Genomic DNA, 22,169 nt, shown 5'->3' with positions numbered 1-22,169 from the left:
TCACAGCATTAACTTTCTTTCTCTTCTTAAAATAGGAATCCGCCCCGCCACAACCCCGTATAAGAATGTCCTCGTATGTTCCCCATTCTGAAGTATCATCCTGTTGAAGCCAGTGAGGAAGACTTATATGAGCAAGGGTGCCAGAACCAATCTCTATGCTTCTCCCTCTCCCCCCAAATTATACCTAAGTAGCAGTTTTCATCACAGCTTAAGTCACAGCTTAGGACTTGAGAAATGTTAATGAAATATCAAGAGGGGTAAAAGAGAAAAATAAATAATTACAACTTAAAAAGGCAGGGTAACATTGTTAAAAGTGTCTGCAATTCCCTAAATCCCCTTGACTATATTTTTGTTGGTGTGGAAAGTTTTCTATGTTATCCCTGATCCAAACAGGAGGCCTATATGTAAATGGGTTGACTGTCACTGGTACTTTAAGAGATTTGTGCTGGTCACTACAACAAACACAAATCAGATAATGATTAATCAATGTTCTGGAACAGTTTGTGAGTGCATTTATCTCAGTTGCAACACTTGCTGCTTCATTTCTTCTGTTTCCTTTTGCAAGGCACTAGCTAGACAATTGGTATGTGTTGAAGGATGCGTCCCAAGGTATAGCTATAAGAACGTTGCTGTGAGGTGAGTTTAGAGTTAACTACTTTGTGGCAGCTGCCTGTGTGCACGCTTCTACTCCACGGTAAATCCAAGACAATACCCATCTCGGTGAAAATGGACTATAGTACCTCATATTTACTGCAGGGTCTCAGTATGTGCAATCTGTGGTTGGTTACTAGGGAGTAAATAATATATTGTAAAACTACAGCCCCATTTACCTTGCTTGGTTGTGTGCCTATACCCTGTATAAGCTACTTTGCACTTGCCATGGGCACAAGGGTATACATACAGGCAGTTACTACAGAGCAGCTAAAGCTGTGTAAATTCATGCATCAGCTTACAGTAACTTCTTCTTGTGCCAGTTCTGTGGAACTTTTGCTGAGGAAACATAGGTTCCCTCTATCCATTCATGTTGCTAAATGCTACATATTAGTTCCATAAACGTCTAATGAATCTTGTATTTCAAGGCAGTCCAGGCTCTGAAACCAACATATATCTGTACCTTAAATTTCCAGCTTATGATCCTAGATGGGTTTGAAAATGCATCATTACAATCAGTCTCTATATTTTCCTCTAAAATGATATCTAATAGATACACTAAAAAAACTCAACATAAAAGAATTAAAAAAAAAATCTAAATAATCATTGTTTCAAATGTCAGGCCTAGACAGTTAACATGAGAAACTACTAAGATTTGAATAGTTTTCAATTTTATTTTTAGTCTGATCTAAACATTGCTGCAAATGAAAATGGAAAATTCTGGGGTTTCCTATAACTTCACGTGTTTTGAGCATGCCTAGATGAGCAGGCTTAGATGGGAAAGTAGAATAAACCTGGCTTTTAAACTTGGTATTTCCACCTGCTCTGGAAGTTATAATACTAGCACAGTACTAACATTAGTAATGATGAGGGGTTGCAGTGGTTGAAAACATGCTGATGGGATTTCACATTTCTGGAAGCAAAAGGATTTTTCAGGTCATAAGAGACTGTAAACTCAGCTCATGAGTAGCATGGAAATTTATTTCTCATGACTGTAACATGCACATTGTACCTAAAAGTTGCTAGCTCTGGCACTTAGGGATATGATTTTCTTACCCCTTTCCTAGCATATTGATATTAGGAAAAGCCCCTAGTCTTGGTACAATTATCAAGTCCTTTTGTCTATGTATCTTGTTTCAAACAAAGAGCTGGTAGAAACAGTCTGAGCAAAATAACTCTTAGGTCAGTATTAACTCATCTCTACACTTCCCTTTCTGGAGGAAAAGGGAAGTCTAGTAGAGAAAGCCTTGCACTGTATCTGCAGTGGGCCTTGAAATAGGGTCTCCCTTCAGGCACCAATATGCATGCTTTACACACACAGGGGCAGTATCTACACATGCAAATGCTGTAGAGTGGGTTTACTCTAGAGTAAATTACTCTAGAGTAAGCCCACCCTAGAGTAAATTATTGTAGCGTAAACCCACCCTGGGCAGGCATCTATACATGTAGGGATGCAGGAACAGATTTGCTGCTCCTGGCAGCAGTCTGCTCCTGTTCCCTCTGGCCCTGCACCAGCCACAGGGAACTCAAAGCTCCCCCTGGGATCTAGCCCAGGGGATGGCAGGAAGCACAGGGCCAGGAGACAGCTGCCTCCTGGTGGGGGCTGGGACATTGTTGCCTGTCCCCAAGAGCTGCCTGCTGCTGGGGTGGTCTTCACCACTGTAGCCTAGGTGGGGACAATGTCCCTCTCCCCCAGCAGCAGGGAGCTCCTAGCTTGGCTCCCCAGTTTGGGGTAGGGAGCTTGGAAAGAACTGCAGGAGAGGAGCAGGTCTTAGCTCCTTGACTTGATCTGCTGGTGGGGCAGCTAGCAGTGAGCTCTGGCTGGGTGGGATTTCCTGCCCAGCTGAGGGCTTGCTGCAAGATGCCCCATCGATGGATTAGAGTAGGGGGGCTGGGACCTGCACTCCCCACTGCAGCTCTTTCCAAGCCTTGCACCTTGATCATCCAATTGGGGCATGGGACTGGGACCTGCTCCTGCCCAGGACAGTTTGCAGCCAGCCACAGGCTATTCAGGGAAGTCTGCATGTGCAGCCTGGAGCTGGCTGTGGACTGCCCAAAATGAGACAGTCCCCAGCCACCTCCAGGTTGCGCATGCAGACTTCCCCACTCAGTTCAGGGCTAGTCGGGAACTGTTCTAGTCAGGGGCAAGTCCCAGCCTGCTGCAGGCTGGGCAGGGAACTCTCCCCATGCAGGTTGTTTCCAGCCCCCACTCTGCAATCATGATCATGAGCAGGGGCTGGGATCAGGCTGAGAGCTTGTCCCCAGCCCCTGCCCTGCAATTGTGGGAACAGGGGCTGGGAGCTCCCTGCTGTCTGGGCAGGGGGACATTTGTCCCCACCTAGGCTCCAGTGGCGGATCCCACCCTGGCAGCAGGCAGATCCTGGAGGCAGAAAGCAATCTCTCGCCTCCTGCTGCCTGGGAGCAAGTTTGCTCCCAGTCAGCTGTCTACATGTACCACACTGTGCAGTAAGTAATCATGAATAAATTTGCTACTTGTACATACAGGTAGCAAATTTATTCATGATTAGAGAAAATTACTGTGCAGTAAGCATCTGCATGTGTAGATGGTGACGCTTACAGTGCAGTAATTTGAGCAAAGCATCTCATGTAGATGTGCTCATATTGCCATGTTTGTTTAATTGAGCTCCCTGAATGCGTAAAGTTAAAGGCATGTGTAAGAGCTTGCAGGACCAGGGCCGTAGTTTGATCCATCAGTTTACCCATGATTCACTTGTGCACACCAGGGAAAATCAGGAGCAGCTCTAATGAAATCAAAAGAGCTGGAAGTGTGCAAAACTGATGGAAATGAGGTAGAAACAGGTCTTGGAGATTTTTTTTTTTTGATTCCTAAGGGCATGTCTTCACTACCTTAGTGCTGTATCAGGAAGTATTGCAGAGGAGCCAACTGGGCCTGCCCCATCCAAGCTGTTTCTGGAAACTGGAGTCTTAGTGTGGTACTGGCAGTCAGTGTGCTAGAAGCAATATCTTTTATTAGACCAACTGGACAGTTGCAAGCTTATTTGCAAACTTTTGTGCACATACACCCTTCCTCAGGCAAAGGACGATGCAAAAATTGTAAAATTTCTCCTAGGTAGAAATGAAAATTCATATTTCACAGGAGAGCTGGAGGGTGGTGTAAGTTCTCCTAGTTAAAAAAGTTAATTTTATGCAAATTAGGCTCAGAGAAAAGTTCGATCAGTCTACTTAACTCAAAGGTGTCTGATGTTTCATTCATGCAAGCAGGATGTTTCATATTTCACAGGAGGATCAGTGATGGAAAGGTTCTCTTGGGCAAGGAATTTTTGTTGCGTTGAGGTTGCTCTGCAAGTATGCAAATTTGGCTCGAAACAAAAGGCTTTAGCAGGGGTGTTAGTGTGGTACTAGAAATGTGCCAATAAGCTTTCTCTTGCTGGTGAGTGTCCTGTGCTACACTAAAGGCACCTCTACATGAGATGTTTACTGCAGTTTCTTAATTAGATTAGCAGTAAACATCTTGATGTCTACACATATGGGCCTGTTAGGCTGCAGAAAACTAATGAACTCTGCAGGTTAGTACTTGTAAGTACAAGTACTCTTTTACTGTAGAGTTTTTCATGTCCAGCAACACACGTGTAGACACTGGTGCAGCTGGCTGTGGCATGAGGGTGCTCAGTGTGGTGGCTGCCTAGCAGCTAGTCTTCCTCTACACATCCTCATGCTTCAGCCAACCCTCTGCAGCATGCTGAACAGGGTTGGAGCTGCCCCATCCCAGCGGGCTGAGACCCCTGCTCCCTGCCAGTCAGGGCTGCTCCGACCTGGCTCAGTGTGCTGCAGTTTTGGGCACGTGTAAATGCAGTAGCCAGGAGCCATAAACTCTGGCATGATATGTGCCATTTATTACTGCACAATATGCAAGTGTAGATGCACCCTAAGATGTCTCCTTTACTTCCATCTGGGGGAATAGCATGCATGGAGCAGCTACAGTGTTGCCTTGCTGCAGTGCTCCCTGGTGAGGTACTGAGGTGGTGTAAACATGCCCTGAAGTTGCAGTGGGTTAAGAAACCTTTCTTCTAGATGCCTCTCTCAGTGGTGGCTGAGGTCTTCTATAGCCATGACTAGTAGAAATAGCCCTTTTATCTTAGTATCTTTTATCAGTAGGTACCTGTGGTTTACGATACAGACGTCTCAAAATTAAGCCCTTCTGTCAATAGCCCACTTATGAGGGTGATGTAGCTGGAGACTCTTGAGAGAGAGGATTCCTGCTTTGTGACTGGCATTCATGGTAGTTCTTCACCAATAGCAACATCATTTTTTTTACTCCTGATTCAGTGCCCAGGGCAATAACACGTTTTTCACCTGGAAAGAATTGTATGGCAATATCAGTACGTGACAGCATCAGGACCCACAAATCTGAGTGTCAGCCATGATCTATGGGATTGCAAATTTTGAGACTCCCTAGACAGCCATACAGGCAGCAGCATCCTTACGTATGGCTGCGAATGCGGCCGTTTTGGTCTATGACATCCTTCTTAGTTTGGGGTCTCTGAGTAGTTGTAATGCATTGGATGATGATTAGGTGGGTGGGTTTTCCAGTTCTTGGTAGTATAGTTTAAGCCTTATCTTTGGATCGTGGAACTGTATAAATATAATTTGAAGATAATTTGATGAAAATACATTGAAGACAAATTGGTGGGGAAAAAGCCACTTCATAAGCTTAATATTGAAGAAAAGCCTTATTGTCCCTAATACATTAGAGAATTGTTCATTCAAGAACAGACAGGCCTCATGAAAAGAATACCAGATAACACAGCCATGATCAGTCACTGAGAATTCAGATGTTCTTGGTTGTTGATTATACAAATTAAAGGTGCCTGAAGTTTCTCTGAGATACAAATTCAGTTTCCCAAGACCTGGCAACATTTAGAAGATGAATTCATATGTAGCTCATTTCACTGAGCTGGTGCTTGCAATCAAACCTTGATCTTGTAGCTAATGAGTACCATCACAGGTCCTCATGTTCCTAGATTCTAGAAGTGGGAAGTAAAAACACCTCCTAACATAAAGAAAAGTTCTGTGCTACATCACATTTTTGTTTTAAATTGTGCAAAATCTCAGCTACAATGGATGAATGCAAGTTCAGATTCCCTTACCTTCCCACAGGCGCTGTTTAAACTGCTGATTGGTTATATATGTTTGTATTATTCATAACTCCAGTTTTTTATGCCCTCCTTTCCTTTTTCCCCTTCATATCTGAACTGTCTCTGTGTCTCTTTCCATCCACTGTGATTTTTCAGTGAATGCTGGTTCCCAAGTCCTTTCTCTATTCTCTCCTCCTTTTTCTCCAGGGCCTAATTATGAAACAGCTTCAAATAAATACAATTTTTAAACAAAAAACATTCTGCTTCCTGTGAACAATGGGCTGAATTTTTCTCTTTATTCTTGGGGAGTTCTTATTCAGTTGGAGTGCTTTGCAGTTGGCTAGGCCTGAGATTTCTGGGAGCTGTAATTGTGTCTCATTAATTCTTACAGTAATGTAGGGTAACTATAAGGAGCATGCAATTAGTGGTCTGGTCAATGAATAGAGCAGTTAATCAGCAGACAAAGGATGGGGCTCAGGACCTATTAGGCTGAAAGGAAGTGTTACTATTGTTACAGGCACTAGGAATGCATGCAGACATGCCTTAATGTTGAACTGGTTAAGGGAACTATGTATGTCTTTTTGCTAAACCAGTTTTCCTGCTTATTCCAGTACTTAGGAAAGCTTCACGTAGCACTGCCTATTAAAAACTTGAGACTGTATCTGAGGTTTTGTTAGACTATATAGGTTGCTTAGAGCATTCTTTCACTGCAATAATAGCAACCGTAGGGTTTATTTAAAAAAAAAACTGGCCAAGGAGACCTAAGACATCCTTAGCTGACCCTCTGTCATCAGAAAGTAGTCCCTGAATGGAGGAGACCAATAAAGTTTAAATCAGCCATTGTGCTGTCAGTCAGTCATACTCTGCATGTTTGTCTTCATAAAGTGAACCTTGTTTGTTCTGAATGGCAGTACTTTCAATGAATGTAAATATATGCAAATAATCATAATAGTTTAAAAATGGCAGCTGTCATGGAAACAAATGGTTCTTCCTGCATTTCTGTACTCCTCTTCCAACTTGCATTAAATCACTTAGTGCTTAAAATACACAAGTTATCCTAAAATTAAAATATAAATTTTTTCTCTTTTGGCTCCAGATCAGAATCTTCAAATTGTTCTTTCCCTCTGAAAAAAAGCATATAAAAGATCTTGCGTGAATCCTGTGAAATGTTATGACGTGATTATATAGGAAAATGCTTTATCAATAAAACAGCACCCTGGAGTCGCTCTTAGTTCTAGTAAGTATTGCTTCAAATAGAGCGCCCTTCCTATTCTTAAGTAAAACACACGTTTGGCATGAAAAAGCAACAATTAAAATAACTTTTGTTGTGGGGGGGAGAAAAAGAGAATCAGACTTAATTAACTTATCCTGAGTCCAGTGTTTTGCTCAAAACAGAAAGTCATTTGTACTATCTTCTTTGTATTAATAAGTCTGTAGCTTTATCTTCCCTCCTGGTATTCACATCAGCAGCAAGTAATGTTAGAAAAATAACGTCTCTCAGGCTTTATATTAACGATTCAATTATTCTGTATAATTAGCCTGATTTGTTAAATATTTGAAACATTTCTACTCTGAGGTAAGGAACAGCATACTGGAATGATCAGAACTACAAATGACTTGTACCTTTACTCAGAAAATCCTTCTTATCAAATAATAAGGAAGATTAAGCCTAAGTCTGTCTCTCCCTCCTTGTTTGGTTTTTATTCCCATAAGAAATGTCAGTTTTGCCCACAATCTCTCATATATTTCCATTCCCTTGAAATACAAAGAGTCAATGGATTCTGGTATAAATTAGGTAAATTTAATGAAATATATGGGTCATAACTTGTGCCTTGAATATAAAATACTTGACTGAAGCATAAGTATATTTATTGTTCAAGCTAAATATTACCACTAGTTCTAGTTTTTTCTCCATTCTTCAACAACTGTTCATGCAGCATTTAGGGGATGTGGAATCTTGGGAACACCATTTGCAGACTGAATGCCACAAGTCTGCAGGAAATCTCTCTAAGGTCACATTTCTCATTACTCTTCCTTGCTTTAAGGAAACAGGAGCGATCCACCCTGTACATAGAGCAAATAATCCTACTTCCACTCTCTGAATCTGAGTCAAACATGATTTCTTCTCCTCTTAGGAACCAACCCCACCCCCCAAACCCCAAAACAGCTTGCAAACATATATGGGATTTTTAATGGGGACTTTGAGGCCGTTGGAAAAGTCATCGTTCTAGTCACATTACATAGCACCATGATGTGCTTTCTATACAGGCAACACTTTCCCCCTTAGTATTATTATGTATGCCAGGTTCAATTGTATGAGCCAGATGACCTGGGGAAGGGCTTGAGTAATCCCAAATTCACTGAATCATTGGGAGGATGACATTAATGCTGATTGCCCATGAATATGTAATACTATGGCTGAATGTAAGTTAAGATAGATAAAAGTGTAATGCAATGCAGTATGTGAAGACCGAAAACAGCTCCTTTAAAACTTTCTTAAATAAAAGTCATTATTTTCTTAAGCACATGAACCAATTTCAGTCTGACTTCCAGTCTAGCAAAGCAGAATGTTGCATCAGTCGGGGTAAACTGTCTCCTAGGGTTTGGATGCTCAACTGCATGACTTGTTTTTCTTTTTTCTGAAAATAGAAGGGTGATGCATGCAACACATCTGAACCTTTGCATGCCTGTTTGGTTGAAAATTAAGATTCTGTAAGATTTCAAAAGTGGAACAAGTGTACAAGACGACGACTAAAACTGTAGTTAGTACTACATTTGAAATCATATTAGCCTCAAAAAATATCTGTTGCAGCCTTCCAGATTCTTCTCAAAAAGTAGTAACATAGTGACTATCATGACCTTTTCTGAATGTTACTCTGTCATTAAACTTTATTTGTACTTATACTTTGGATAGCAATTCTGCTTGGATGCTTCATGTTGCAAATTGAGATCTGGACCTGCTCAATAAAAAGACAATTCCTGCCCCAAAGATCTCAGGGTCAAATTTTTAAAGATATGTAAGTGTCTAGTAATGTACAGAGGCATCTAGATTTAGGTTCAAAGAAGGATTTGATGCCCAGTGGAGGAAAGGAGGATTGAAGGGGCATTTAAACATTTATGACTAAAATTGCAGTCCTAAAAACGCCTACTCAGCTACTCTCTTACCTTAAAAGGATTTAAACCAGTGATTCCTAAAGACAGTGGGTGGCAAGACTCCCCCTGTGTGAGGAGGTAAATACTCCCCTCCCCTGTCCCACACCTTGTGCCTGCCCCAGCTACTTTAGCAGCATGTGCAAGTGCTCTTCTGGGTACTACTACCACTGCTGCTGCCTTTTCCCTTCTTTCCTTTCTCACCCTCCTTCTCCCCCAGGCAGACCCTGTACTGCTCCCCACCCCCTCCACATGATCCCAGCAGTGCACTTTGCTGCAAGTTGGTGGGCAGCCAGACACACATAGTCATGCTTTGCAGCCTGGTGCATCCCCCCCCATTCATCCCATGCTCCAAGGCTGGCAGTTGGGGCTGTGGGGTGGTTGTGTGAGACCCTATAGGAGCAGCCTTAGGGGTCGGGGGGGGAGCAGGCGGGGGGAAGAACAGGGTGCAGCAGGGTGAGGTTCTGCTTGCTGCCATTAAGTGGTGCCAGCTAGATCAGCGTTTCTCAACATTTTTAGCCTCAAACGCCCCTCCATCTCTTTTCTGAATTTAGGTCTATCTCAGTGATTTTCAGCTGGGGTGCGGCAAAATTCAGAAAAGTTATGGAGGGGGGCCTTGAAGCTAATAAGCTTGAGAACCACTGACCTGAGCTCCTCCATTAAGCATTTGGTATACCAAGAATGTTTGCTGGGGCAGAGAGAAGTTACTTCCTGCTGGATGTCTGTCACCTATAGCAGGTGTTGGTGAACAAGGTGTTGCAGAGACAGAAAGCTTGGGATGGAGACGAGAGTCAAGTTATTGCAGTGAGGGCTGAGGGGAGGTGGGGAAGGACATCCAAGTATCTTCAGGACTGAATAAGGAAGTTCATAGATATCAGACAAAGCAATGAGCTGCAGAGGTATAATGAGCAGGGTTTGCAGTCTGAGCACTGGGCAGGGGAAAGTTCTGGGATGAAGTCCAGAGTCTGCCTACACCAGACACTTAAAAACAGTCTTCAGCTGCTGCTGTTAGGGCTGCAGTGTGATTTGCCCACCCTGGCTGTTGTTCCTACAGCAGCCACAGGGCTGCTTTTGTTGCTGGGGCATGGACTCCAGGGCAGTGGTGGGGTCACAATTCGGTGCCCCTACTGAGTTAGTGCCTGAAGCTGGTGGCCAGGAAGGTTTGTGAACTAACCAGGGATATTTATGGCTGCAGCAAATGTGGCCACTGTGGTGCTCTGGCAGCACCCTTTGAAGTAAAAGCTGTAGCAAACAGCTGTGCAGTTTGCCTTCACTTGGCAGCCTGCTCTGAATGAAGTGGGTTGAGGACCACCTAGATATGAATGACCCAGGCTCTGCTGTGCTTTTGGAGCGATTCTGGTGGACCTTGGGGCTTGGGAAGAGCACTCCAGTTTCAGGACTTAGATAACTGGACTGGGGTGTCCCACTGTATAGGGGGTACACCTGAAGGTTCAAAGCCAAATAAGTACAATGCCTAAGCTTTCCTTGCCCTGGCGCATGTAGGATTTATTGTTGTGTTCTCCCCACACCATTCTGGCAGAAGGAGCTAAAGCAGATCCCTCCCCTGGCTGCTGCTCTTGCACTGCTTCTTGAGATCAGTTTTCAGGCCCCACATAATTCTCAGTTATCTTTCTTTATGTCTTGCTACATTACCTCCCCTCCTTTCTGCTTGACCAGTCTTGTCAGCCTCCGTGACTTATTTGTCCACAGTCTCCTAACTTTCTTCCATGTAGCCTGCAATGCCTGGAGTGCTCTTTCATGAGGTATGCTGCAGAGCTACTCCCTCTCCCTGTTTAAATTCCTCCTCAAGACCCACTTTTTCATGACATCTACACGAACCTACTGGCTAAGTCATCTACCAATTTATTTCATTTATTTGTCCTGTCAGTTAACTGCTCATTTATGTGGAGGGAACCACTTGAGGTCTCCAGGGAAGCTGCTGGCTGTACATGCCCCAACACGATGGCTTCATTTGAGACACTCTGCTAGAGTTGGGAGGAGCAAGGACACTGTCCAAGTTGAAATTACTGAAAACTAACAGTTCCAGGGGCATTGTGACTCCAAAAATATAGTGTTTCTGTTTTAAACTGTACCCATTGTGCAATCAAAATCCCATGCAGCAGGAAATAAGCCAACTACCACTCACACTGTTCTAAAATTATGGGGATAATCAAATGATAAAATCATTTATTTAGCTTCCAATGCTGATTATGCCAAACAAGTTGTGGCCAGTCCATTTCTAAATCAAATCTTGCTTGGGAAGGATAAATTACATGACACCAAATATTTTTTTTCCCACTCCTTATTTTGCTTTCAGCCAGGAAATACATGTCTGTGTTGAAGAGCTCTGGTGTGAGCAAACATAATATAGAGCCAGGAAACCTGTATGCAGGAATGATGGAAGGTAAATGTTTGGGGAGAATATAGGACTTTAAAAATATCTTTGAGAAATACAGTTTTTAAGGGCATTACATTTTTAGTTTGGTTTTTACTGTATGTATATTTTAATAATGTGTATTTATACAATGCATGTAAAAATGTATTGATTGTCTTAAAATTCCAGTAATGTGGTCATGATTTAGGCAGACCCCAGCAAACAATGGCATCTGCATCTATATTTGGACACCTAACTAAAACCAGTGCTGATTTCAGGAGGACTTGTGGGTTCTCCAATACCTGTGACTGCTAGGTTACTTTTCTTTACATGCCTAAAGATAGGTGTAGGTATCTAGTTATGGGGATCTACATTTGAATATTTGGCCGCAGTAATTACAATAAAATTGTTATAATTCTAGTCCTTTGCAAATGTTAGGCAAGAAAGACTAAGAGGAGAAGGATATCATCCTTGAAAAGTTCATGCATGCTATTTTAGAAGAGAAATGAAAAGTGTGTTATAAAGTGAGTAATTCTATGTCATCTAATAGAGGTCTCTCTAGCTATGAGTAAATCATTATTGTCTTGTCTTTTTTCTACTGCTACTTTTACATGTTCATGTGTTAATTGATTTCATTAAATCATTCAAACTCAGGTGGAACTACTTGAGTTAGCTGACCTAGTGTTGATCACAGCTTTCTAGGTGTTGTAGACCAGACTGTATTGTCGTATCAGCTACTGAGTATTCATTCCAGCCCAAGCATGACAGAATTTTGTAATGTAGAAAAGGTGCAGATACTGCCCACAGAACCGAGTACAGGCAAATTAGACATATGGGGGTCTCTGTGAAGGCAAAGAATCCCCCCTACCTGAACTGCATGATGGACAAGTTATGGGAACCAGGGAGCTAGCCTTCCATGCTCTGTGTATGGGATGAGATTAAGGACCGGAAAATCAGTCTTCTGGATGACCCTTCTATATCCTTCTGTCCTCGCAGACAGGAAATATCTAGACTAGTAATCTGCTTGGAGGTGTGCTTTAAATATTTAGGGAGGATAGGCTCTCTCTGGCCTTGTCTATATTTCACGCAAACCAATAAGAAATATTATTTACACACACACACACACACACACACACTCTCTCTCTCTCTCTCTCTATATATATATGTATGTATATACACTATATGAACTATAAATATAAACTAAGAAATATAATCACTTGCTTGTCAGCACATAACCTACTCTGTCAGTGTCTGATCACATTGATTGTAGCACGCTTGTTACATTCCACATCTGCACACACGCTGTATGTAGCAATGATAAGCAATATGGGTATTTGTGCTTCTATCCCAAGATTTAGAATGCCTCAACTTACTGTGTCAATCTGTGTTTGCATTTACAGGCTATTGTACCACAGCTTAGCTGCTTGCTGTTGTGAGAGGAAATGGACTAGGCCCACAGTCCATTTCTTATTAGTAACTCAGCTGCCATGGCCATGTTCCGTGCTTATAGAATGGTTTGGTATTTCCCAGGTCTGCCAATTTTGGAAATATTCATGAAACAATTTGAATACCAGCGTTGAATACAATGGAAATGTATGTAATGCCAAAATACTCTGTAAATCTGATCTGCTCTGATGCGAGCAAGGTGATCCGCTCATTAGCAGGGCATCAAGACCTGATGTTGATTATAGATGATCTATCATGTCCCCTACTGCTTTGGATGACGAAATCCTATCTTGATGTGTGCAAAATGGACAAAAACAGTTTCCTCAAATGATGTTGGAATATGCTTTTGGCTGACTAATGACAAGAGGGTTCTGCTTACTGACCTTTTTGGATTGCAAAATCTTTGACATCATATCCCAAAACATGTTGGGGCACATTGTGTGCTTTATAACACTTATGTCTGACTAATCAGGGGTGAGCTGTATTGCCAACAATAATGGGTATACTTATGGTGACCAGCAAATGAATATCTTACTGCCACAGTAAAGTCTGGAAAGAAGGCCTTTTTGCTTGCATGGTAGATTGACTGGAACTGAATAAGTGTTGCTTAGTGTATTTGTTGTATGAATGCTTTGAGGCTGTTGCTTTATATTCAAAGGAGCATAGGCCTGGAAGGGATCTTTGGGTCATTAAGTCTACTCCCTTGTTAGCACAGTCAACCACTTCTTGTGATCCTTTTCATAAACTGGTCAAGCTTCATCTTAGATTTGCAAGGAGCAGAGGTTGCTGAACACCTGTTGGAAGGCTGTTCTAGCACCTCACACTTCTGTTTTCCACTTTACAACCTAAGTTTATTCATGGCCGGTTTATTCCCATGAGTTCTGTTAGTATTGTCTATTAATAGCTCTTCTCCCTTCCTAGTATTTATTCTCCAGACATATTTATACACTGGAGTTTTGTCACCTCTTAGCCTTCACTTTCCTAAACCAAATAAGCTCTTTTTGTATCCTCTCGTCAGATAGGAATGTCAGAGAGAGTCTATTCTCATCCTAGCAGCCCTTTTCTGCAGCTGTTGTAGTCTGAATTCATTTTGCTTGAGCATGGGTGACCGGCATTCCAGAGACGTCAGCAGTGCCAGGTTTAGTGACATCGTTACTCCCCTCGCTCTACTGGATATAATTTGCTTGTGACAGGGGGCCAGCTCAGTGCCAGGTCTCAATGCTGGCCTGCCCACCTGAATAGGGCAGTCCGCCCCGTCTAACCTGCCATGACTTGATGCATTAAACTGTATGTTAAAATGTGGGAGGCTGCCCATTTAATGCGTTATACAGGGCAATATACAGAGCTCCAATCTTCCCTATACCATGTCCCATGCCTTGCAAAATACTAGGCTCCACTGACTCAAACTACCCACTATTATTACCCCGAGTCCCTTCCTGAGCCATATCGCTCGGCCTGTGGCTCAACTGTGGCCTCACGAGTCCGTAGACTTACCTTGGCCATCCTGCCCCGTCTCTGGGGCTTCAACTCACACCCTCATACTAGAGCTTCCCACTTACGCCCTCTTACTAGGGCCTCTTGCTTATGTTGTCACTCTCTTTTGTGGCCGGCCTGTGCACGGTCTTTAGTTTACCCCTGCAACCCTACTCTGCATGCTCCTGTGCAGCCCTTCAGGCCCGCCTCAGCACACCCTACTCTGCACCCTTACACAGTCCTGCAGGCTGCCACTGCTTACCCTACTCTGTGCAGCCTCTACACATATTTCTGCCCCTGTCACTGGGGCCACTGGGGTCTTGCATCCCATGGGACTCAGGGGACTTGCTAGATGTGCCTGGCCCCTTTTCTGTCTCAACTGTTGGGTTACCCACCAGGTTGTGGGGGCTGGGGCTATAAGGCTCCCCTTACCTTTCACTAGGGAAGCAACTGGTGTGGCACTTCCTGGGACCACCCCACCATGGGCAGACCCACCACACCATTTTACCCTACCAGGGTGTAGTTTTCAGTCATTCCCCAGGCCCAGGAGCTTCCTGCCATCCCCATAGTTCCTGCCCTTACTTCCACAATGTTGTGAGTAGCAGCCCCAGCCAGGGGATGTTCTCCCTATGGTTGCAGTCAGCAAACTGCTGGCTCCCCTGCTCAGGCCTGCTCTTATTGCAAGCAGCTGAGCCCTCCTGTTCTGCTGCTAGGTCTAAGCCCTTAAAGTGGCAGGCACCAAAGGTGCTCTGCCACATTGCTGTTACATCTTCAGATCACATTCGCCTTTTCCTGGGCCATTTCACATTGATGGTTTATTATCATTTTGTCATCTACCAAGACAACCAGGTTTTTCATCTTCTCTATGATTATGAACTGATGAGTTTCCAGTTTATATCAGAAATTGTTCATTTCTAGTACTCCACTTCCCTAGTTCAACTTGTGTGTTACAATCCTCTTCTGTATTTACAGTGCCTCCCAATTTTGTATTGTCTGCAAATTTCATTAATAAAATTATTACCTAAAATTGCTTTCAATGCAGCCCCTTGAGAAACTCTCTTAGTAACTTCCTGTCCCATCCCTTTCAAGGCCTTACCGTACTGGATGCTGTACAAATGAATACAAATTATGGTCCCTGCCCCGGAGAGCTTACTATCTAACACAGGAACAAGAGATTTCATAGATTTCTAGGGCCAGAAGGGACCTATTACATCATCTATTCTAACCCCCTGCTTTGGGCAGGACAGAGTGCTGGGGTCAAGTAACAGGTGCTTGTCTAATCTCCTTTTAAATGACTCCAAGGTAGGAAAGCACCACCTCCCTTGGAAGCCCATTCTATATTTTGGCAACCCTCACTGTAAATAATTTTTTCCTGATGTCTAGTCTAAATCTGCTCTCCTTCAGTTTATGGCTATTGTTTCTAGTAAACCCAAGGGGTGCCCTGGTAAACAGAGTATCCCTTGTTCCCTGCTGAGTCTCCTCCTCCCCCCCAATTAGCTTGTAGACAGTTACAGAGATGGTCACAGACAAGACAGCTCAAGAAAACAATTAAGCAAATTGGTTAGCTTGATATGTAGATCAGCAGTCCAACTATTGTCATATTTTTGTAGGTAGTCTTTTATAGAGCTTTAAGGGAACAGTTTGAAGAGCGCTAATAAAGCATTCTTCCGAAGTGTGAGAGCAGCACGGGAGCTGGTTAGATGGGATGGGCACAATGTGGCCTCCAGACTGGATCCGTCCAGCCAGCTGTTTGGATCCGGCACACACCAAGTGAATGGATCTGGTCCAGGGAAAGGTGGTGGCTCTGGCCCCAGCAGCTGCATGGTGCTGGGTGACTGGGGCTGGGTCCAGCATATTAGATCCTGCCTCTCTCTCTCTCTGCTGGGGCTGCCACCAGCATGAAAGTAGAAGCATCAACCCATCCACAGCTGTAGCACCCTTCCCCCCATCCCCCAAAGTCTGAACCTGGTAGCTGTCTGCTGCATCCACAGCAGCCCAAATGCAGCTGGCAGCTTTTGGGTCCTGGTTCTGGGTGCAGCGGGGGGTGGGGGACAGCTGCGGGCAGGTTCAGGCTTCCTTGCTAGTCTCAGCCCACAGTTGTAGCAGCCTCCCTCTTCCCCCACTCCATCCCCCTCTCCCCACCCCCCAGTGCCTGTAGCCCTGACCTGGAAGCTGCCAGCCGCATTTGTGCAGCTGTGGATGTGGCCAGCACTGTCAGGTCCCAACTGAGGGGTGGTGGGGATGGGGCACACTAAATGGGTGGGTGGACACTGGCTACAGAGAGGATGATGGAGAGTGTGCTAAAGCTGTGGGTAGGTTCAGGCTTCAGTGCTGGTCCCAGCCTGGGAGGAAGGGCAGGGAGAGGGGGAGAGAGAGGTATGGCTCTCAACAGGTCATCAAAACTCATGGAGTGGCCTGCCAGCCCAAATAATTGCCCAGCCCTGGGGGAGGCACTGGGGGCATGTGCTCCCCATAGGGCAGAGGTGGGCTGCTCACTGTGGGCTGGGGCTCTGTGCCTTGCTGCCTTTGCACCTGGGAGCCATGCAATGCTATTGCTGCTTTCTGGTTGGGCAGGGGACATGGGGTGTGCTGGCTATGTGGCGTGTCCCCTGCCCGCCTGGTGGCAGGAAGCACACTGGCTCATGTGGCTGAGCTCCTAGGCCAAAGGCAGCAGGGTGCACAGCCCTGATCCCTGAGTGGACAGCCCACCTCTGCCCCACGGGGAGCATGTACCCCCCACACCTTCCCTAGCAGTACACACAGCTGTGGGGAGCCACCTCCCCACTATGCCTCTGGATGACTTGCCCTGGCCCCAGGGACCATTTACCCCAGCCACTGCTCCTGCCCCACCCCCTCCCTCACCACAGAGGCCTAGATCTGTCCCCTTCCTGCCCCTTCTCTCTCCCCCATGCCCCTTCCTTCAATAGACTGACCAGCTGGGAAAATCTGGAGATTTGAGGGTTCGATCAGGAGATTATAAATTGGAATTATTTTGACTAAGAAATCCTGAATCGTGCAATATTTTTTGACAGTTGGCATCACTGTTCTTCCATTTCATACCCTGGATATAGGCAAACTCAGATCAATTGTGGGTACCAAGAATATGAAATTAGGCCAGTTTTAGACAAGAGTGCACTGAAGTAGATAGCAACCTAGCATCCAGGATTGACTTCTCAGTGGACTTACAGGAAGGAAATGAAGGACCATAATATCTCAGTTTTTGTGGGTACCTGTGGCTGGATGTATGGTTTTATTAGACTTGTAGCAACATCCAGTAAAATCTCTTTTCTGGTTGGCTCTATATATTCATCCTGTGGCACTGTGAATGGCAAGTGGATGTGTAATTGTGTGCTGCAATAAAGGGATGGAACTGGCATTGGGAACGAGTTTAGCATTAAGATAAAATGTATTGTCCCTGAGGAATTATCCACATCGACAAACTACATTGCTGTACTTGCTCCACTGAAGGAATACAAACCCTAGCATGGATACGTTAATAAGCATTAGGATTGTGTGTAATGGCACCATTCTGTTTTGACTTGCATTTTGACGTTTCAAACAGCATTTCATTTCAAATTTTGTTTTGATTCAAAACAGCTGTTTTATTTTGTTTAGTTGAAACGGTAATGCTGTTTCAATGCTGTTTCGAGTTTCACTCATAGACTATAACATGGAAGCTTGAAAGCCTCTCTCATCTCATCTGGCAGGCAGATCAGGGCCCGCAACCCTGGAAGGACTGCGGGAGCTGTGCCAGTCCTCCCAGAGCCGCCAGTCTGCCTGCTAGATGAGGGAAGGAAGCCGGGTGCTGCTGCCTGGGACTGGCACCAACATGCTGCTGGTCCCAGGCAGCAGCACCCAGTTTCTTTCATCTGGCAGGCAGATTGGGGGCCGCAACTCAGCTCAGCTGGGCTGAGTTCCCTTCCCCACCTCGATTCTATTGCTGGGGAGGGGAACTCAGCTGGGCTGCTTTGAAACTCGAAACGTTTCAAAACTTTTGAAACATTCGACTGCCCTCATTTTGTTTCAAGGCTGTTTCAAAGTCCTTTGTTTCATTTTGATTTTGCTGTTTTGAGCTCAAAGTGAGTTGAAACAGTGTCAAAATGAAACCACCGGTGAAATTTAGCACATCCCTAATAGGCATATAGAAGTCCTTGCTATAAGGTGTGCCATTAAGAGGCACATTTATACTGAGTAAACTGTATATGTGCACTCTAGGCATTGAATAGACTAATTTAGTTTTTAAAAAAAATCAAAAGCCTGTTTCTCTGCTGGTACAAAATCCATGTGTAGACTATACCTAACCAAGGATATCCCTTGTACTAAAAGACCTTGAATATTGAACTAGACTTTTGGTAATAGAAGTCTGTATACAGCCTCTTTCATCTCCCTGTTCACTTCAGAACTGATTAATTTTAACTTAGATTTAAGCACTGAAGTTATGTCTAAATTTTATTTGTCTGTGGAATATTTTACCTTTGGGCTCATGTGTTCTATCCTTTCCTTTTGCTGACTATAAGCTATTTTTCTCCAGTGTTCTGAAAGTGGCTATAAGTCTTTGATTATGAAAGAGGTTACATAATGCAATGTACCAGTACATGGTATATTTTATTAGGAATAAGGGTTTATAAATCAATATTATAGTCTGAGAGCTTCAGGAAATACCTGTCCGAAAAAATATCGATGGTAACTCGATATGATATTTGCACATCTACTTTTCAGTTCGCAGAATGCCTTTGCAAGACAAGCTTCCTGCTAACCAATTTATTTTTTAGGTAACAGGGACTGCCTACAAGTACATTCAGAAGGAAAATACAGTAATTAATTTGTCACCAAAACCTGAGGGGTCCTCTTCCTCATATAGGTGATAATGAATGTTTTGCATGTAATTAGCAGAAATAATTAGCACATTCCTCATAACAAATAGACTGATTGGTACTCTGCAAACAAAATTAGTTGTTGTGTGAACACAGGCAATTGTCTCTTTATTGTCTGACAATATCCTTGTTTGCTCTAAAGCCTACTTTAGACCTCAACAAATAGGAATAAGAATCTATAAAATTGTACCTTGTCCATCTGCTTCTCAGAAACTTCAAGACCACCAAGGGACTTGTTTGTCAAACTCATTAAACAGTTTGTAATCTTGAACATGTGTTTTGCTATATTAACAAATGAATTGTTCAAAACAACTAAGTGGGCAAGCCAGCAAAACCACACTGACTAATGAAACAATCCATTTGTAACATAGGGGGAAAATGTCTCTGGAAAAGTAATATGGAGCAGTAGAGAGTTATAGCAAAAACATTTATAAAATGAACAAATTCCAGGAATCTTCCTGCACTCACAAGCAAGTGAAACAGTTTTTAGCTGTTAGCTGTCACTGCCAACTCAAATTCAGATTGTGGTATTTGTGTACTTTGTTTCAGAAGAGGCTCATTAGAGCTAGACAGCCCTAGTGTAGGCAATGCTCTGTCAAGTTTGAATTCTGTCATACTTTCCCCCCTTTTGGTGGGAAATGTGGTTGAATTAAAGACTCTTGCTTAAGCTACCCTGCCTCCTTCCTCTATGTTTGTCCTTCTTGGGTTTTCCAAGTATAACCTTTCATGGGTGATCCTCATATCAGCAGTTGCTTTTAAGAAATATGTTGCATCTTTGGAAATTTAGATGGTATTCGTGGGTAGTGAAGTTCACTTTATTCCTACCATTGCATGTGCATTGAGAGAGTCAGTTGTTTAATCTAGTAGGTATGTTGGTTAGATGACTTTTCAGAGGGTTTACTAATGTCTCACGGCCTGTGGAAGCAATCATCATTATTAACCTGACACCCGACTTTTCCAAGTTATTGCTGTAACTTATGGAATCATAGAATAATCAGAAAGAAAGAGACCTCAGGACTCTGGAGGTCACCCAGTTGAACCCTGCTCAAGGCAAGATCATCCCTATCCATTCTATTCTAGCCAAGAGTTTTACGTAGCACTTAAAAACTTCCAGTGATGGGGGTTACAGAACACACCTACCTACCTTGTGCCAGTACTTAACCACCACCATAGAAAATTTTTCCTAATATCTTCCCAAACTCTCTTTTTTTGCACTCTGTGCCTATTCCTTCTTGTCTTGTGCCCTGAGGACACAGAGGATAGCTGATTAGTGATTACCATATTCTTTATAAGAACCCTTTTTGTAATCAAAATTGCTTTCAAATTCTCCTCTTAGTCTTCTCTTTTCTGGATGAAATAATGCCACTTCTTTCAGCCTTTCTTTGTATACCACATATTCTAGATATGTAATCATTTTTTATGATCTCTGTTGGACTTCAGCCAATTCATCTATGTCTTTCTCAAAGTGCAGTGGCCAAAGCTGGGCACAGTACTCTAGGGGAGGTATCACCACTGCTGAGTACAGTGAAAAAACATTTCCCATGACTTGCATATGACACTAATGTTAATATATCTCAGTATGCTATTGACTTTTCTTGCAACAAGAACACCCCATGGAGTCACATTCAACTTGCAGTCCACTAGAATCCTTGGAAACTTCACAGCATGAAGAAAAAGAAGCTAACCTCAACAGTGACATATACTTTCTAAGCCTGTGCAAAAAACACAGCATCATTCCTAGATGACTGAACATCTACAATCCTCTAACCACCACACAACTCCAAATATGCTTTACAGCTCTGCAGGAGAACTTCAGAAAAACCTAGAAATCATCTCCGCATACCTTACTCCAAAAGAAATCACCTCAAGAAGGAAATGAACACATGCTACAACAGCCTACAAGAGATGAATCTGGATATCTTACCAAACATTGTACAATGTACACAAAAAGACTACCAAGGATTTATTACACCATCCATCCAACACAAAAAGAAAAATTGGAACCAGTTACTACATAAACAACTGTCCTAGCCACAAAACAGCTCTCAGAAGAATAACAAGGCTACCGGACAACAGTCCAACACCATACTTGATGAAACAGAAGGAACCAATCAACCCTCTAATATTATCAATCTCTTCACACACACATTTACCAAGGCTGAAAAATCTGTCCCCTCCAAAGGACTTAATTTCTCTCCAAAGAAACACCTGAATAAGATACTACAATGTGCAGAACAAAAGAATTTTTCCAATGCATCTGTCTGAAGGAATATTTCTGCAAAATGAATCCACTTTCAACACAAATTCATTCGGTGACAACATCAGTGAAAAAGTTAATGCCAAAAAATCAAAAAGACCCCTCAGGTTGGACACCTCACAGTGGATGAATTAAAACCTCAACTACTACATTGACTGCTTCACAGAAAGAATGAACAATGAAATGCTCAACAATAAACACCACTATAACAGCCTCTCCCTTTCAGAGAGAAGGGCCATAGAATCTCTAAGATCCAACCACCAAATAGAAATGAAACCAGCAGATATAGGAGGAGCTATAGTTAACCATGAAAACTACATAAAAGAAGCCAACAGACAACTCTCTGACACTACCTACTATAAAAAACCTAGAGGAAGACCCAACTCCCCTTTTCACATCAAAAATCAAAACCACTACCACATCATTTGCATCAGAACTACAAGAAAACCTTTGGACCCTGAGCCCTCCACTACCCAATCCAGGGACATTTTACATGCTCCCTAAAATCCACAAACAGGGGAACCTTGGCAGACCTACCATTTCCAACCATGGAACTTTAATGGAAGAAACTAAACTAGGCTCGTCGGGGGAAGGGGAAGATGAGGGCGGAGGAAACATCAGACTGCCAGGCCAAACAGCACCCACAACTACAGCCCAGCCCAGCCCAACGAGTGAAGCAAATAAACAGGTAAGAGAGAGGGGCCAGGGTAATGCTGGGACTAGGGGGTCAGTACACACATCCACAGGAGGCCTCAAATGCCTCTACACAAACGCTTGTAGTATGGGATACCAGCCCGGACATAGTGGGGATTACGGAAACGTGGTGG

General features: G+C 43.4%; 1 long non-coding RNA gene across 2 annotated transcripts in view; it reads left to right on the top strand.

Moving 5' to 3' along the window:
- Positions 1–244: 244 nt before the first annotated feature.
- LOC109307179 overlaps positions 245–22,169 on the top strand; it is a 44,242-nt gene continuing 22,317 nt past the window's right edge. The window contains exons 1-3 of one of the 2 annotated variants that reach the window (XR_002100190.1): positions 248–636; positions 11,236–11,322; positions 12,693–12,798. This is a non-coding gene — a long non-coding RNA (uncharacterized LOC109307179). Of the gene's footprint in view, positions 637–11,235; positions 11,323–12,692; positions 12,799–22,169 lie in introns of those variants that run through there. The other variant, XR_002100191.1, reaches the window with a different exon arrangement.

Source organism: Crocodylus porosus, unplaced genomic scaffold (assembly GCF_001723895.1).
Source record: "Crocodylus porosus isolate Cpor-Errol unplaced genomic scaffold, CroPor_comp1, whole genome shotgun sequence".
Classification (NCBI taxonomy): domain Eukaryota; kingdom Metazoa; phylum Chordata; order Crocodylia; family Crocodylidae; genus Crocodylus; species Crocodylus porosus.
Note: the sequence above shows the minus strand (reverse complement) of the source record. Positions and strands in the feature narration are given on the sequence as shown.